The sequence below is a fragment of the Myotis brandtii genome, unplaced genomic scaffold, assembly GCF_000412655.1.
Source record: "Myotis brandtii unplaced genomic scaffold, ASM41265v1 scaffold871, whole genome shotgun sequence".
NCBI lineage: Eukaryota > Metazoa > Chordata > Mammalia > Chiroptera > Vespertilionidae > Myotis > Myotis brandtii.
The window spans coordinates 1,505,253-1,522,606 of NW_005371555.1; the positions used below are offsets into that span (position 1 = coordinate 1,505,253).

At 46.4% G+C, this 17,354-nt stretch overlaps 1 pseudogene; it reads right to left on the reverse strand.

The window, feature by feature from the left end:
* Nucleotides 1-3,036: 3,036 nt before the first annotated feature.
* LOC102245210 overlaps nt 3,037-17,354 on the reverse strand; it is a 74,101-nt pseudogene continuing 59,783 nt past the window's right edge.

Consider the following 17,354-nt stretch of genomic DNA (forward strand, 5'->3'; position numbering starts at 1 on the left):
CTTAGAGCAGGCCTAATCTGTAGTCTGGCCTTCCTCTGTGGGAGGCGACTGGGCCAATCAGGGGAAGGTGCCACCCCCATAACCCCACTGCTGCTGCCACTGCTGGCCCTTGGTCCTGGCTTCTTAGCGCTGGCCCCAACCCTCACCACTGGTGGGTGGGGGGCAATCTGGGGCCAGCCCGGCTGGGGAAGGGTTGTGAGAGGTTGAGGCACAGCAGGTCACACCCTGTCCAGCCTCTGCAGAGGTGTGGCACCGGGACCAGGCCCACACCACACCTCTGTGGATGCCTCAGCAGAAGGGGCCATGGTGCTGGACTGGCCTGAGCCATGGTCTCTCCTACACTAATGCCTCCCCCGCGCCACCTCTGTGAAAGGGGCAAAGGCGTGGCCCTCTACCATGAAGCGCCGCTGTCTCCCACGGCCTCAGCCTCTCGTGCGGTGCTGGCTCTCCCATACGGCTTCTCGCGTGGTGCCAGCTCGCCTACAGCCTCGGCCTCTCGTGCAGAACTGGTTCTCCCAGAACCTCTCCCGCGACCTTGGCCTCTCCCTTAGCGCCGGCTCTCCCACGGTACTGGCTCTCCCGTGGCCTCTGCGAAAGGGGTCGTGGCGCTGGACTGGCCCACGCTGCTGCCTCTTCTGCGGCGCTGTCCCTCAGCCCTCGCAGCCACTGTAGCTTTGTCTAGAACAGTGGTTCCCAAACTTATTTGGCCTACCGCCCCCTTTCCAGAAAAAATACTACTCAGCGCCCCCTGGAAATTAATTTTTTTTAAATTTTAATAGCAATTAAACAGAAAGATATATGTATTAATGTTTCTACCTTTTTCATAAAATATAGTAAAGAAAGGTGTAAATTAGAAACATTGAAGTTTGAAATTATGAAACTATTTATTGAACTCAGAATATAGAAAGGTAATACATTATAAACATGATATTATTAGTTGTAAAGCGCATATAATTATTACAAAATAAATAAATAATACTCACCAATTATAGTCGCACTATTTGTTAGTTAACTTTAACTTGTCACAATATCACAACAATCTAACTTAGAGTTATATTATGCCGTAATTTTCCCAATAATTACGGGAAATCTCCTGATTCATAGCGTGCTCCAAAATCTGCTGGTAGTACTGCCAGTAGCCAGTACTGCTGCTGCCGTTCCAGGCTTTGGCCTTGCGATGGACCAATCGCACGAGTGGCAGTTGCCCGCAGCAATGCTCGTAGTGCTCACGTGTTTTGGAACGGCAATTCAGAGGCACCACATGAACAGTAGCAGTGCGCGATTGCACATACCTCAATGCAAGTGAGGGAGTATGCGGGAACCGAGCCAACGTCCAGTACGTTGTTCAAAAAAAATTAAGCGTTATGAGTGGAATACATAAATCAATTTTTCTAAATCTTCTCTTCTTTCTTTTATGCTTTCACCGCCCCCTTACAGTTATTCATTGCCCCCAAATGCACCTGTGGCCATCACCGCCCCCCTGGATCGCTGCAGCGCCCACCAGGGGGCGGTAGTGCCCACTTTGGGAATCACTGATCTAGAAGGATGTCTGGAAGTCGTCTGATCTAATTAGTATTCTACTGTTTTATTAGTACAGTGGGGCCTTGACTTACGAGTTTAATTCGTTCCGTGACGGAGCTCGTAACTCAAATTACTCGTATGTCAAATCATTAAAGTGAACGAGTGAGACACGTGATGCTGGGCTGATGTTGTGGCGTTCACTGTGACGTTCGCTGCACCAACTAGCGGTGGGGTATGTGAAGCTGGCTGTAACCCGAATTTTAGCTCGCAACTCTAAGCAAAAAATCAGCTGAGAGACAGCTCATATCTCAAAAAACTCATTAGTTGGGACACTCGTAATTCAAGGCCCCACTGTATAGACAAGAGGCCTGTTGTCCGAAAAGATTCGTGCAATAGGCCTTCCCTTCCCCTGGCTGCCGGCACCGGTTTTCCTCCGGCACCTGGGACCCAGGCCTTTGCTCCGGCCAGAGCCGCCTTCAGTCTTCGCTCCGCTGCTTCATGCCTATGTATGCAAATTAACAGCCATCTTTGTTGGTAGTTAATTTGCATATCTCTCTGATTAGCCAGTGGTGGGCGTAGCGAAGGTATGGTCACTTTGAATCTTTGTCTATTATTAGACTAGAGGCCCAGTGCATGAATTCATGCATGGGTGGGGTACCTCTGGGTGGCCTGCAGAGATCGGGCCAAAACCCACAGACCAATGTTGCCTGCAGCTCCTACCTGCCCCTCGCACTCATCCCGGCCCCACTGTGCCTGCCACGGGCTCATGCCCAATCAGTCCCGATTGGGAGAGGCTTGTGCTGCCGCAGCAGCATTGGCCAGCCATAAGCCCTGTGTCTGGCACCCTCCCAAGGGGAGTGGCCTGTGAGATCGGGCTGAAACCGGCTTTCAGACATTCTCTTAGGGGTCCCGGATTGTGAGAGGGCGCAGGCTAGGCTGAGGGACCCCACCAGTGCATGATCAGGCCGGGGAGGGACCGCGGGAGGGCTCCAGGGCATGTATGGTCCATCTCACTCAGTCCCCATCAGCTGGACCCCAGCAGCAAGATAACCTGCCGGTTGGAGCATCTGCCCCCTGGTGGTCAGTGCATGTCATAGGGACTGGTTGACCAATCGACTGTTTCCCCCCTGGTGGTCAGTGCACGTCATAGCAACTGGTCAACCAGTTGACTGTCTGCCCCCTGGTGGTCAGTGCACATCATAGTGAGCTGTTGAGCAGTCTTAGCATATCATTAGCATATTACGCTTCGATTGGTTCTGTTGTTCTGCCATTCGGTCTATTTGCACATTACCCTTTTATTATGTAGGATAGGATGATATACTTCAGTAGATAAATATATGAACAGTAATCAACAAGTTTCTTTAAGAATAAAATATTTAGCCCTTTGTATATCAACTCAGACCATGAAAGGTAAAATTGTTCATCAAAAGGTACGTTATTTTCAAATATATAACCTAGGAGCTAAAGTAAAAAAAAAAAAAACTTTTTTAATTCAGAGCTCCACCCGGGCCGCTGTCAGTGGTCAAGCGACGAGACAGGTCCTCCGCTCTGAGGGTTGCTACTGCCAGTCTCCAGTAAAGGCTGTGTTTTCTCCCGAGTCTTCTTTAAGATACCCGCTGCACTGCGGCACGGGGTCACTGGTGGAGGGCGACGGGGAGGGGCTCCCAACACTGCTGTCTTTGTTGTGAACAGTAACACTCAAACTAGAAGCCACAGCACCTCCTGGGGCTGCCTCAGCAGCTGGCACCTCCTGGGCATCCTCAAGCTCTCCCCAGTATCCAGGGCTTTGATGACATCGAGCTACCCATTGGACACGTGTGGTGATCAGAAAGCCATGGGTCAGTGCACAGTCTATGAAAAATATGCTTGCATGGCAGATTTCTGATAACATGCTTCACCTTAAAATCCTCAGTGCACACTGAGCAATTCTCAGTGTCCACGGCGGTGCCCTTTTCTCCGTGCTTTATTGTGTGAAGCGGAAGCTGGCCAATAACTTTCTTGTTGCTTTTCTGTGGCTCTGGCTTCCAAACTGTGAGCCAGTATAAAGGAAACGCTGTATATAGGAAAATATTAGCCGCGCTAATGAGATGATCATCGTGTGATGAAGGCAAAGGTCACGAATACCCCTGACTGGCCACTGATAAACTCCTAAACATGGCGAGTCCCAACCTCTACGGTCATTTTGACTTGAATTTCTTTTTGTATCAGATCCAAAACTTCTTTGCCTTTTGAGTAGCTAACCATAATGACCTATATTTCCTGTCCCCACGTGGGACATGGGCGCGGTGAGGTTCCTGTGGCTCTCCTCGTTATAAGTCGCCATGGCCGGCCGAGGCGTGTCTCCACGCCGTCACCAACACCTTGTCCTTGAACGTGCAGCCCCCACGTGCCACCAGGGCAACCCAGAGCTCGGCTCCGCGGCTGCCCGGCACGGGCACCACGAAGTGCGTGTTGGGCGTGCAACCCTCAGGGTTGTCCCTGGCACGCGGGAAGCCCACCAGGCCCAGCACGCCCTCTTTGGGGAGTTGTCACTGAAGCAGCCACTCTCCGAGATGCTGCACACGGTCCAGTTCATCTCTGGGTCCATGTACTCAAGGGTCATCACGGCTGAGTACCAGACTTGGATAACTACCCAGAAAGCCAGAATGCTGCCCTAAGATAAATGTCAGGCCCCAGGAAGGAGGTTAAAGAATGTATAGAGTGTGGTTAACTGCCTGCTGTGACCTGTTAACTTAGAAATGCATTGTTCTTTCTGGTGATCTATGTGACTACCCACCACATGGCTTTCTTATTAAGCCCCTTGTGAGAAAGAGAGCCCTTCCTGGGAGGGGTTGGATTTCTCCCCTGCTGGCCACCACTGGCAGTAGGCAGCTGCTTTGCCTGTGTAGGTAAGTTTCTCCTATGAAAGCTCTTATGAGTTTGAGTGAGGCTACATATCAGTTCTTCAGAATTGATCCTGAATTTAGAATTTTGGGGCTTTCCCACAACAGTTGGTGCTGTGAGCAGGATTCTGAAGAACCCATGAAAGCCAGGAGTGAAATGGGGGGAAACGGGCTCCTCTGGAGGAAATCCCAGGATGGCCATGCTCATTCTTTGCCCAGTTTGCAGAAGCATTGGAGGCTTGGGGAGCAGTTAGTGAGTATGGAGATGCCCTGAAAACGCCTGCCAGAGTAGCAGTTATGGGAGTGGCTGAAGATAGGTAAGGAAAAGAAAGATGTGAAGGCCACAGTGGTCGCAGTAGGCTGGCCCCTCCTTTGTGCTTGGGGTTCTCCTGGGAAGAGGCACTAGCACTAGCCCCTAGGAATCACCATTTGGAGAAGAATCTCCGGTTAGAAGGGGAAGCCCACATAGCACTGGCTGCTCCTACTGAAGGGCTCTGGCAACATCTGTGCATTAGTGATGAGAAGGTGTCCCAAATAGCTTCTATTTCTTATATATTTAAGGCCCGTCACCTATGTCGAGGTGCGGGGGGTTCCCATAGAGGTGCTGCTCCTAAGTGGGACATGCACAGGTGGTCTGGACCATCTGCTTGAGGCTTGTGCCAATACCTTCTGGTCGGACACTTTCACAGAGACAGCACCGAGATCTGAGCCGAGCCGGAGAAATTACACACAAACAGGTTAGATGCAAGCACACGGGATTTATTTACCAGTTCCTGATGGGTCTCAGACGCTGGGAAGGATCCACCTGGCAATGCTCGCTGATACACACAGAGGTAGACGGCGCCGTTGGCTCCTGGCTCTTTCGTCGGTTGACAGTGAATTGGGCAGAGTTTCGTACTGGAAACCGAAACGTGAGCACACACAGGTCCTCACGCTCTGGCGACAGCAGAGCTGTGCGCTGCTGGGTCGATCAGACTGTCTGGTTATATACCCCTCTGTAGGCGTGGTCTTCATTGGTGTGTGTGTTATCAGCGGCTGCCATGTGTGGGTCCACCCGGGGTCTGCTAATCTATGGGTGTGTACAGGCTTTGGGCGTTCCCATCAGATAGGTTGTTTACCAGGACTAGTGGGGTTACAAGGGTGCATTCTTGGGTCTCACACAGTATTCCTATATCTAACATTAGGCACTATAATAATTACTATAACAGTCCACACAGGGTTACATGCTTTAAGTCTTACATTCTAAGGTCCTAACATTAAGTACCATAATGATTACTATAACAGAAGGTAGAAACTTTAGCCTGTAGGGCAGTGGAACTGAAAGGGTCTGGGTAGTCATGATCAGGGCACATTGGGATCCCAGGACTTGCGACCCCACAGAGGATTCTTCCTGCTCTTACCCCTTATTGGAGGAGGAAGAGGGGAACATAATAGAGATGCCGGAGTTACAAACACGACCAGTAATGGTAACAAAGGTTAAGACAGACACCGTGGCTGCAGGGACTGAACTGGCCAATCTGTGCAAGAGAGGCGTCAGTTCACTTTCACCAGAGAACGTACCTCAGCTGTCAGGAGAGGGAGGACACAGGTACAGACAGACAGGGAAGGAGTCTGTAGCAGGCTGGTTGCTGCATTTGTGGGACTCGGGTGTCCTCTTGACAGGGAGATAAGTCGAAATTAGCCTCAATTACCACACAACCAACTCAGATTGCGCCTCTCTGGGGCTGTGAATGAAGAGCAGGTCTCCTTGCTGGCAGGGATACGGTGGCATACGGGGAAGCTTGGTCCAGTGTGGGCCATCTGCCCTCCTCCCTAACCTGCTGGCAGGTCCTAGAAGAACTGTAGGAATTAGATCTTGGGATGAGGAATGCTGTTTATGGACAGCATTTCTGGGCACCTGATAGTGAACTCTTTACCTGTGGCATGAAAGATAATATACTACAGTCTTCCCCCAACCCCTGGTGTGGATCCTGAACCCCTCGGTTAGACTGCCAGTAAATCGCATGGCCCAGGCTATTGCAGATTTAGGAGAAACAGAGCCAGAAGATGGGCTAATATTCTGACAACCTGCAAGAAGGGTGGGAAGTGTGGAGAGAAGGGTGTGATCGGGGTCTCCCCACCAACAACTGTGGTTTGATTTCATGAAAGGAGGAGGGTTACATTGGTGAGACAGAATCATTTACCTGGGGGTCTTGCAGAGATCACTGATACTGTTAAAGAGCCACAAAGAGTGGGCATGATCCATCCAACTCATAGTCCTTTTTTGTAATTTATCTTTATTATTGAAAGTATTACAGATTTTCCCTTTTTTATCCCCATTGGCTCCCTCCAACCTAGGCTTTCACCCTATTATTATCTGTGTCCACGGGTTATGCATATATAGATAGAAGTTCTTTGGTTAATCTCTTCCTGCCCTCCGCCCCCCCCCCCCCCCGGCTCCGGCATCAGTCTGTTCCATGTTTTTCACGCTTGTGCATTGAGTGTCTGCCACCTGGTGGTCAGTGCACATCATAGCTACCGGTCAAATGGTCGCTTAGGCTTTTATTATCTTTCTCTGACTGGCTTATTTTGCTTAGCAAATGCTCTCCAGTTCCCTCCATGCTGTCTCAAAGGGTAAGAGATCCTTCTTTTTTACAGCTGCATAGTATTCCATTGTATAAACATATACCACATCTTTTTTATCCACTCAGCTACTGATGGGCACTTGGGCTGTTTCCAGAGCTTAGCTATTGTAAATTGTGCTGCTATGAACATAGGGGTGCATACATTCTTTCAAATTGGTGTTCCAGGATTCTTAGTCCTTTTAACAGCCCTGTCTGGCCAGTCCGTAAACCAGACAGGTCCTGGCAGGTGACTGTGAACTACTGGGAGCTTAATAAAGTAGTCCTTCAAATCCATGCTGCTCTTCCTTATATTGCCTAATTATTGAATGAAGTCAGTGAGTCTCTGGGAACATGCCATTTTGTATTATGTTTTGCTAATGCCTTCTTCAGTATTCTCATAGACCCTCAAAGCCAAGGCCAGTTTGCCTTCAGCTGGAATGGAGAACACGGGACGTCTCAGGTGTTGCCAGAGGGCTACCTCCATAGCCCCACCATGCGCCATGGTTTAGTAGCAAAGATATATCTACGTGGAAAGGTGGGGAGGGGGTGGCATTACATCATTATATTGATGACATTATGCTAACTGGTAATGACCTTGCTATTTTATAGAAGGTGTCAGAGCGTCTGCTGGAGCCCTTAGAAGGACCGGGATGGGTCGTTAACTGAAAAAAGGTGCAAGGGCCTGGGTCCTCTGTCAGATTCTGGGGACTTGTCTGGTCTAGTAAGACTAGAGTCATTCCCGCTGCTGTGCTGGACAAGATCCAAAATTATTCTCTGCCAGAATCAGCGAAACAATTGCAAACGTTTGTGCCATTGCTGGGATATTGGAGGTCTTTTATTCTCTTTTATTTCCCATGTAGCTCAGCTGTTAGGCCACGTGTGTGGGTTGTAAAGAGAGGAGTAATTGAGATTGGAGACAAGAGCACACTGATGCCTTGGCAAGTGTAAAGGTGGCATTTAAACAAACTCAATAATTGGGGGTAGTGGATGCAACCAACCCTGTGAATTAGATGTTTCGGTCTATCCCAGAGGGCTTTGGGTGGGGCTTACAGCAAAAGCAGGATGGGAGGAAGGTGCTCCGAGGTTTCTGGTCCCGCTTGTGGGAGGAAACTGAGCAGAGGGAGAGTGCTGTGAAGGAGCAGCTGCTGGCAGCATTCCTTTGTCTGCAGCATGCAGAGGGCATCACGAACGCCTTGCCAAGGACACTGAGGACACGATACCCCATTGCCGCATGAACCTGGGAATTTGCCAAAGCCCACTCAGGTGGTTCAGTCCTGCATGAGTGGTATGCCTCCCTGCAGCAGCAATGTGCTCTATCGACCAGTTCAGTAGTGCTGAGCCGCCTGTCATCTTGGGCCCAGTCACGTGTATAAGTGAAATACCCCTGGGCACTGACACGGGTTTGTGGACAGACACATCCACCATTAGAGTTGCCTATTAAAGAAGGTCAGGCATCAATCCCTGTGCCTGCCTGGTACACTGAGGGCAACCCGCCCCGCTGGACTGCAGTGGCCATGCAGCGGAGTGCAGACACTACATGGTTGGATGGAGGAACCAGCAGAGCAGTCCGTGGGCACATCTGCAAGCCGCTTGGATGGTTCTAATGCATGAATCGAGCCGTGTCACTCTGGTGATTGACAGCTGGGCTGCCTACAAAGGCCTCAAGTGGTGGAGAGGACAATGAAAAAAGGACAAGTGGGAAGTGCAGCACCACCCATGATGGGAGCTGAAATGTGGAATGAGATCTGGGGAAGAACAAGAGGCTGTGGAGGTCACAGTGTACCATGCACCAGCCCACAGTGTTACAACCCCTCCGGGAGATCAGGAGCCGCCCAGGTCCGCTACATAGAGGAAAGCAGTGACCCTCAAGAAGTCGCCCACTGGCTCCATAGACTGAACACAAGGTGGTACACACTCTTTGGGAAATTGTCTAACAAGTGGGCATGCGCCACACCCATGCCTTTATTAAGGAGGCATACCAGGAGTGTACCCCTTGATCCCTTGAATGCAAGAGACAATTGCCATGGCATCTTGGACAGATAGCAAGGGCACCAGCCATGAGGTGGCAGGTAGACTACATCAGACCCTTGCCACCACCTCAGAAGTGCAGATACACGTTAACATGCATTGGTACTGCCGCTGGCCTGTTGCTAGCAGCTCCTAATAAGAAAGCAACCCAGCAGGCTACCATACAGGGACTTAGGCAACTGGGTGCTATATACAGACGGCCCAAGGGACTCATTTCACTGGTCATCAGGTGCAGGAATGGGCCAATGAGAAGAGTATAATGTGGCACTTCCATCTGCCCTGTAATCCTAAAGCCACTGGATTGATTGAGAGCATGAATGGACTCTGTGAAGAGAAACCCACTCTTTAAAGGGGTGGACACATAGGTTTCCAGAAGCTCTGATGGACCTCAACAGACAAGCATGTCCTAGTGTAGATCATTTTTTAACCAGTGGACCATTGACAGCGATGAGGATTCAGCTGGAGAGCTGGACTGCCGAATAGACTCTGCCACTGGGCCACATAGTGCCTTATTGTTGATGGCTCCGCATGACCTAGGGCCAGGGACCAGTCACCTACGAGTACCTTGGGTATGGCACGTCCCCTCCAGGTGGTTTGGGCTCATTGGAGCCTACGTGGAGGGACAAAAATCTTAACTTGCAGATAACTCCTTGGTTGCTTCCAACACCTCCTCGTTGGGTAAGGGCACACCCTTCACGGCAATTTGGGGTATTATCATTCCTCCCCTTACATTAGTGCCCCCACCTACCCCATCCCCTGCTGGGAGCTCAGTGTGGTGGCGTAAACCAGGGCAGAAACTACTCCCAGCCACGGTGCTTAGTACAGATGACAAAATAGCCTGTATTGTTCCTGAAGCTTATGATTTGCCCTTGCTCATGCCTGTAACTTCTGTGTCTTTCTGGCCAGAGCCTGCAAGGTAACCTGTTCCCCACCTGGGCTCCTGCCCTGGCAGCACCCCAGAATGAGAGCCACTGCTGGGTCTGCGGAGAAATGCCCTCTTCTGCTGCCGAGGGACTCGCATGGACTAACCACATCTCAGCTCTTCCGCAGTTAGGAATTGTTCCTCCGTCCACTTGGTTTCAGTCTGTATAGCTACCTTGGAAGGGGGCTCTTGTTGGGCATTATTATTACTGTTTGTGTGTTAATTATGTCGGGCACCTATGGAGTATACTGTTGCTGTGCCCTCCAACTCCAAACCATTATGGTGTGAAGGGTCCGAGGGAATTTGCGGAAGATTGTTGCGTAGAATGGAAGGACCCATGTTCCATCTGGGGTGGAGTGTACGGGAACTAACTCAGAGATGAAATATGGCTCTAGCAGTAAAGGCCACTGGGAAATGTTGGACTCTCTGCTTAACCCTCTGCGACTATTTAACTCTCTGTAGCCTCGGCCTTGGCTGACTACCCGAAAGCTGGAATGCCACCACTGGGAGTGATCAGCTGCTTTGCCTGTGTATGTCAGTGTCTCCCATTAAAGCTCTTTTGAATTTGAATAAGGCTACGTGTCAGTTCTTTTGAATCAGTCCTGAATTTAGACTTTTATGGTTTTTCCACAACAATTGGTTCTTTAGAGAAAGTGGATAAAAATCAGGATAATTCTTTTCTCAGTTCTTAAAAGTACTTGGTCACTCTTCCAAATGTTTTTTTAAATTTCTTCATTATCGAAGACCATTCTGATGTTCCCATTAGTTTGTACCAAAGGTTTCTGAAATCTGTACATTCAGAAATAGGAAAAGCTTCTATATAGTGATTTCTCCCCTGCTCCCCCCAAGACCTTGATTGAAAGTGCCACTTCCTCCCTCCCACAGAGCCTCAAAGATACCATGTACTCTGCCTCCCTTTGCTGGGTCACTTCATTCTAAGATAAGTTGTGATGCTAAAGTTGGAACATAACAAGACTCAGAGGGTGATATGCGAAAACATGTTGAGCTGAAAAAGCAGCTAGAAAGAAATTGGTCTCCATGTAAGCCAGTTTAAAAAGAGGAGAATGAAGCCAGCTCAGAAAGAAAAACAGAGGTGAAAGAAGGAGGGGGAAAGATGAGGGCAGGGGACGAGAGAAGAGAAGATGCAAACAAAAATATGAGAGAGAGGACAGGTATTTCAATAGGATAATGGGAAAAGAGAATGAGGAGAGAAGGCCACGAAAGGGCCTTTCATCTACTCCAGACACGTGGAACTTGAGGGAAGGAAGGATGCCCCAAATTAATTTTGTGTGCTGGGTAGTTCTGTTTGTAGTTAGTTATATGGTTGATAGTTTCAGTGCTTGAAATATTTTCATACCATGGTGATTGCTTCACTTATTAAGGGTTTATCATTTTAGTACCTTCAATAACTTGGAAAAATACAAAAAAGAATAACGTGTCCAATAAGAGATCTTGATGGAATAACAGTCATGACCAGAGAAGACACCTTCAGGGTAGTGAGTGGTCGCCAGCAGGTGCCCTGGCACCGCGTGCACACTGCGGTGTTAGAAACCCTTAGGATGCTGTGAAGGATAAGCAGAATCACAGATGTGAATGCTGCTGGCACAGTGCCTGGCACAGAGGAGCAACTCGATGCCCTTTCTCAGGGAGGCCCGTTGTCATGGTAAGTCAGGAAAGCGGGGCAGGAACAACAGCGACTACATCAGGGTCTGTCACCTAACAAGCTAAACGGCTCTACGAGACATTCCTGTACATGGAAGAGCTGCGTTACAGTAGAGTTAAGGGTTGAAACCACCTGCTACTTGGCATTTTAATCCTCAAACATTCCCATCTGTTGGACATTATCCCCATTGTACAGAACATATATTAATACTGAGCGTTAGAGAGTTTAGGAAACCTGCCCAGGATCTCCTCTCATAAATTTCCAGTTGAAGTCTGACTTAGAGCTGGGTCTGTGTCCCGGGTTCAAGCTGTTTCCGTCACACCATGCTTCTGTTTTGTGTGGAATTACAATAACAGTGACAAAATTACCAAAGGAGGCAACATTTCATTCCATCCCAGTCACTATTGGGGAATTTTATTTCCATCCAGAAGCTTATATCTTAAAATATATTATAGGCTCCACAGAAATTTTGGAAAATTTGCATCCAGTATATAATGTGAATGGTTTCTAGTTTTGTTTAAACCTACAGATCAATATGTTTTTTATGGAGATAGTTTTTTTTAATATCAAGTTTTGCTTCTGATCTTTGAACATCTTTAAGAATTGCTTTTTGAATAGAGACTTGTCTACCGTGAACATTTTCAAGTTTTTGGAAAAAGAAATGTTTTAAAGCAGGCTTCTGTAGGGACTTGTGCACTGAAGTGCTCTTTCAGCCGCCTGGCCTGCAGCCAGCTCCCTTCCCTTCTTCAACCCCCAGCCCCCCCGCCCAACCTCACCTCCACCACCCAGTGCTGAAGGCAGGCCTCCACAGTGTAGGTCTGAGCAGTTTATGATGCACTTCGAGTCCATGGTTTCACAGATTACTAGATCTGAGAGGGCTTTATGGAGGGTTTATTTTAGCCAAAACACCCAGAAAATAGACTCAGAGAGATGAACCTTCTTTCCCAAAGTTAGGCAGCTAGTTTAACTAGGACAAAAGGAATTACACTAGACCCTTGCAAACTGCAGGGTCAGGGGCACCAAAGCCCTGCTCAGTCAAAATCCACATAGGACTCTCGACTCCTTAGAAGTGTAACTAGTAGCCTGCTGTTGACCAGAAGCCTTACCGATAGCATAAACTGTAGGTGAACACACGTTTTTGTGTTAATTTATATTCCATACTATATTCTTACAATAAAGTAAGCTAGAGAAAAGAAAATGGTACTAAGATAACCATAAGGAGACAAAATCTGTTTATAGCACTGTACTGTATCAATACCATAAATTTATGTCCAATTTAGAAGATTAATTATCTGTCAGTACCTATATCAATAATGTCTTTGGATACAAACTACTGTAGATGTTATACGTATTACTAACATGACATCAAAAAAGGATATATAAATTTGAGAGTGGTTTTGCTGAGCCTGTTGGCTATACATTATATATATATGGATCCTTGCCTCACATGTGCTCTCAGAAAAGAGAACCATGGCCCATCTCTGATACTGTGGTCCACACATGCCAGATACATATGCTATTTTTCCCTTTTTTAAATTCTCTGTGCTGATTCTTTAACCTTCAAGAGCTAGCTCATAGTCTAGTAGAGTAGGGAAAAATAGAACTGCATCTTTGGACATGTTTTCTTGGCCTTGCATGTGTCTGCCTGAATTGAGCTTTGGAATTGTGTTCTTATCCAATGAGAAAGCTTGAAGAAACATTAATGGAATGTATTTCTGTGTAAGGTGCTAACTGTAGAGATGTTGAGAGCATGGTGTCCTTAGTGGTCACTCCCTAAGGAATGTTACTTTCAGAATTCTGATATGAATACCTTTGTTTCTCATTTGCAACAGAAATGTTTTCTTCTCACTTTCAATGAAAAACATGAAACAGGTATTTTCCATTTCTGTTTAGCTACCTAGAAGCTCAGAATCAAACTCACCTTAATAACAATACAGCATGTGTGAATATTTCTTCATAAATTGTTGCTTTTATTCTCCTTGGATTTTCTCTGATTCTGTATTTGTACATATTTTTATTTTTATAGAGAGTTGACTATATCACTCATGAGCCACTTTAAATACTTTGTGGAATAAATGCACAGTATTAGATTGTGTCTTCTTCATCCAACACTCAAACACTTTTGTCAGGAGTGTCCTACTTGTGTGAAAGCTTTCCATTTGTGAGGATATAATGGAATAACATCTTAGGTTAAGTTGAGGTTTTGAAGTAGTGCCTAAGGCAAGAGGGGTTACCCCTGAAAATTCTATAGGGAGATACCACATTAGGAACAAAAATGACAGTTCTCAATAAATACAGATTTTCCTTCAGAATTAAACAGATAGCTATTCTTTGGCAAAACATCATGTAAAGTAGTGGGTTTGTGTTAGTGACCATGTTGTGGCTGTACATGCAATATGTAAACATTAAAATAACATGCTACAGGTGAAGTGCTTGAGCATCAAGAGGCAGAATTAGCTCATGGTTTTTGTTTTTGCTTTTTTGATTGATTTCAGAGAGGAAGGGAGAGGGAGAGAGAGATAAAGACATCAATGATGAGAGAGAATCATCAATAAGCTGCCTCCTGCACGCCCCCCTCCCCAACTGGGAATGGAGCCTGCAACCCAGGCATGTTCCCTTGACCAGAATCAAACCTTGGACCCCATCAGTCCATAGGCCAGCACTCTATCCACTGAGCCAAACCGGCTAGGGCAGCTCATGTTTTAGTCTCTCCAGAATGTTCTCAATTTAAGCTGATCTCTGGTGCTCTCACTAGCGTTTTCCCTGTTTCAGTTGCTCCCTGGCATGTGAGGAATGCTGTGCAGCACCAGTCCAGATTCAAGGGTCCGGAGGCTCAGTTTCAGCCTCAGTTGGAAGAGTGTCAAGGATTTGTCACCATCCTTAATTTATCACACTCCCCTCTGCTATTCTTCTACCTCCATTCTTCCTTTTCTCTGACTCCAAACAGTGGCTTGGCTTACAGCATCATTTATTTCGCTGATTAATTTCTTGGTCAGAAATTTGAGAGAGGTTTTGTCCATTATGTTTAGAAATCTTTCTAGGAAAATCCAAGGGTTCATTAGACAAACTTTATTTTACATGATATTGCAGGCAACAGGGTTGCCAAACTTTTTGTCACTGCATAACAATGACTCCCTGCTCTCTGGACTCCATTAGTTTCCTCATTGTCATTCCCACCTTCACCAGCAGACTCCTCAAAGTCCTTCCGGTTTCTACCTGCTACCCAGTTCCAAAGCCAAGGCTATATATTTTATGTGTTTATTATGTAACCAACTTTCAGCTTCTAGATTCTGTTCCACTTAATGATGGCCATGCAACAAATTACGCCAGAACTTAGTAGCTGAAACAGCATGTTTGTTTTTCTCAGTTTTGTGGATCAGAAATTCCAGAAGGGGTTGGTTAGGCAGATCATGTCCAAACCACCAGTGGGAGCTTCCACAGTGACTTCACGCACGAGCTGCTGTTTCAGCTGGGACGCCTGGCAGATGATCCTGGCTTGACCCACAGCTCAGTGAGGCTGCTGATGAGTGTCACCTGTAGTCTGTCCAGGAGACTTGTGGTTCTCATTGGGTGCAGTGTTGATTCCCAGAGAGAGCATCCCAAGACGAGATATATTTGTTTCCTGGGCCTGACGTAATACATTTCCACAAATGGGTGGCTTAAAACAACAGAAGTTTATACTCACAGCATTGGAGGATATCTGTCTAAAATCAAAGTGCTGGAGGGGCCATGCTCCCCCTGAGGGCTCCAGGGAAGAGCCTTTCCTTGCCTCTTCCTACCTTCTGGAGGGTTCCCGCAACGGGCATTCCTTAGCTTGTAGCTGCATCACTCCAATCTCTCCCTCTGTCTTCACGTGGCCGTCTTCCCCCAATTGTGTCTTTGTCTCTCCTAACACCTCTCTCCAGATATATAATAAGGATACCGGCCTTTGAATTCAGTGCTTATGCTAATACATTATAAACCTCATCTTAATTTCAACTGCAAAGATCCTCTTTCCAAATAAGGTCATATTCTCAGGTACTGTGGTTCATTCAGTAACTTTTGGGGGGACACCATTCAATCTGCAACACTAAATGTTTCAGAAGGCTTGGGCTGAAGCTGTAAGGCTTAAAAATATAGTTATTGACCTTCAGAAGTCCTAGAATGTGACTACTGATGCGTTCTATTGCTCAAGCAAGTCACTAGTGCCAGTTCAAATTCAAGAGTAGAAACATTAGACTTCCTGTCTCAGTGGAGGAGCATCAAGGATTTGCCACTGTCTTTGATGTCTCATGCTCTCTCTCCTTTTCTCTTTTCCCCTCTCTCTATCCCTCTCATTACCTCCGAAGTATACTTTAAGTTAAATGCACTTATGTAATCCACTAAATGACAGATGGAACATTTGCGAAAATAGAACTATTCGTTTTATTGTACTTTCTATGATTTGAATCATAATTTTCCAGAGAGATAGAGAGAGAGAGAGAGAGAGAGAGAGAGAGAGAGAGAAGGAAAGTCAGTGGCAGGGGAGAGGTAGGGTGGGGAAAGGTTTGTGTGGTGAAAGGTCCTGGGTTTGATTCCTGGTCAGGGCACATGCCTGGGTTGCAGGCTCAATCCCCAGTAGGGGGCGTGCAGGAGGCAGCTGATTGATGTTTCTCTCTCATCGATGTTTCTGACTCTTGTAATTCAATGCAAATAAAAATCACTCAACCTTCAATCTCCCTTCCTCTCTTTAAAAAATTAATAAAAATATATTTTTTAAAAAATGAATAGCTTGGGAGGTATCCTTCCAGAGACCACCATGATTGGTACAATGTTTTCTCACCAAATACCAAGCATAAGAACTCTTTTTACTCTTAAAAGTTTATCTTCTCCTTTCTTATAATAGCCTAGCAGTCAGGCAGATACTGAGTAGGTATTAAACATCCCTTTTAAGAGATCATGGAACTGAGAGAAGGATAAGAAATCATTGTTCTATCAGATGGTTTGGCAGTGACATTCTGTAGATTCCACAGTGGTTCTATCAGTAGTAAAATAAAAGAGGCTAGACATTCTCTGAAGGTTCTTACAATATTTTAAGATATGCTTCAATTTCTGGTAATTATAGTCTGCATACAATATATGTTAGACAAGGTTTATAAAACCATATGCATTTAAAATGTTATATAAATATGTAATGCGTAAATAATGAATACATTTATCCAAAGAATAAATAAGAAGCTGTTCCAATTATTCAGGTAAACACTATGCTTGACTTTTTTCGTTGCATTGAATCATGAGAATAAAACCCAGAAATATGGTCCTGCAATGAAATGGAGAAATGACGCCATTGAAAGCATCCCAAAAATCTAATATAAAGTGTCACTGTCCTAACTCTCAGCTTTTGTTAGTGTTCAGAGGCACTCCAAGAAATGATTTCAGAATCTACTCTTCCTATCAAGAAACTTTACCATAGCTGATAATTAAGGCCAGGAATAAACTGTATGGAAAGCTATTGGTCTTAGTGGAAAGATTGGCAGATATTTGGTTTCCAGTGCCGGTAACTAACTGGTAACTTAGGACACCAATTTTCTAGGCATGAATTTATTAATCTCTAAGATAAGTCTATAGCAGGGGTGGGCAACCTTTTTGTGAGTGTGTGCCAAAACCAGCAAAATCTCTGACTCAAAATTCTTCTGCGTGCCAACCCTAATTTTTTGAGAACATGTTACGCCTACTTGATATCTCTTAAGGTGTACATATGTGAAGAACCTTGAAGA